Here is a 1,460-nt window from a genome sequence, read left to right as displayed (position 1 = left end):
TAATTTCAGCCAACTTCAACCATTACCACAGTACTGGCTACCATCCACACGTGCTCCTCCTTGTGGCAGGTAGCTGTATTCATATATCTGGAGCAGGTTGCAGGAGCCGGGGTGGGAAAAAAGGACCTTGTCCTTCAAACATGAACGATCTGTATTCTGTTTGCTCCTTCGGATCACAGAGGTGGCTACATAAAGGATGATCACCATTTTTGCAAACTTCATAGACTGAAACAACTTACAATAGATTTAAAGAGAAAACACTTGTTATTTTTTCTTCTTTTTCCATTTTTCCCCTTTTGGAAGCTATACATTCAAGGAGTATGACAATTCAAAGCAACCTCAAATGCAGGGAAATTTAGAAGTAACCACTCAAGCACAGGTCAAGATTCACGCTCAGAAACGAACTGAGAAGACCGTAAGATTTTATCTTAGCCTGACCCCTGGCACAGAGACACCCTGTAACAAGTTTTTTTAAAAAATAGCAAACCATGGGGGAACCAGAAAATCTGACTTTAAGAGTTACCACATTAAGATCCAAATGTCAAGATTTAAACAAAAAATAATGAGACACAAAGAAACAGAAAAGTATAACCCATTCAAAGGACCAATATAAATCAGCAAAACATCAGCCCTGAGGAAGCCCAGAGGATGAACTGACTAGATAAAAGCTTTAAAACAGCTGAATTAAATATAACTCAAAGGGCCAAATGAAGACATGAAAAAAGACAAGAAAATGATGTATGAACAAAATGAAAATGTCAATAAAATCTTGACAATATAAGAAGGAACTAAAAAGAAATTATTATTTCCCTTGAATATCTTCCAGTGGGACGAGATGTGGCAGTGGAAGACGCTAACAATGATGATCATGACCTTGTGTAGGCTTAGGCTAATGTGTGTGTTTGTGTCATAGTTTTTAACAAAAATTTTAAAAAGTAGAAAATCGTAAAAAAATTTAAAAATAGGAAAAATCTTATAGAATAAGTATACAAAGAAAAACTATTTTTTATAGCTGTACAATGTGTTTCTCTTTTAAGCTAAGGGTTATTACAAAAAAGTCAAAAAGTTAAAAAATTTTGAAGTTTATAAAGTAAAAAAGTAAGCTAAGATTAATTTATTATTGAAGAAATAAAAATATTTTATTTATAAATTTAGTGTAGCCTAAGTGTACAGTGCTTATAAAGTCTACAGTAGTGTACAGTAACATCCTAGGCCTTCACATTCGCTCACCACTCACTCATTGACTCACCTAGAGCAACTTTCAGTCCTGCAAGCTCCATTCATGGTGTACATGATTTGCATCCTATATAGGTGTACCATATTGTTATCTTTTATGTTGTATTTTTACTGTACCTTTCTACATTTAGATATGTTTAGATACACACAAATACTTACCATTGTGTTACAGTTGCCTATAATATTCAGTACAGTAACATGCTCTACAGGTTTGTAGCCTAAAA

This window comes from Diceros bicornis, chromosome 31 (genome assembly GCF_020826845.1).
Source record: "Diceros bicornis minor isolate mBicDic1 chromosome 31, mDicBic1.mat.cur, whole genome shotgun sequence".
Taxonomy (NCBI): Eukaryota; Metazoa; Chordata; class Mammalia; order Perissodactyla; family Rhinocerotidae; genus Diceros; species Diceros bicornis.
The sequence above is the reverse complement of the archived record's forward strand: the minus strand, read 5'-3'. Positions refer to the sequence as shown.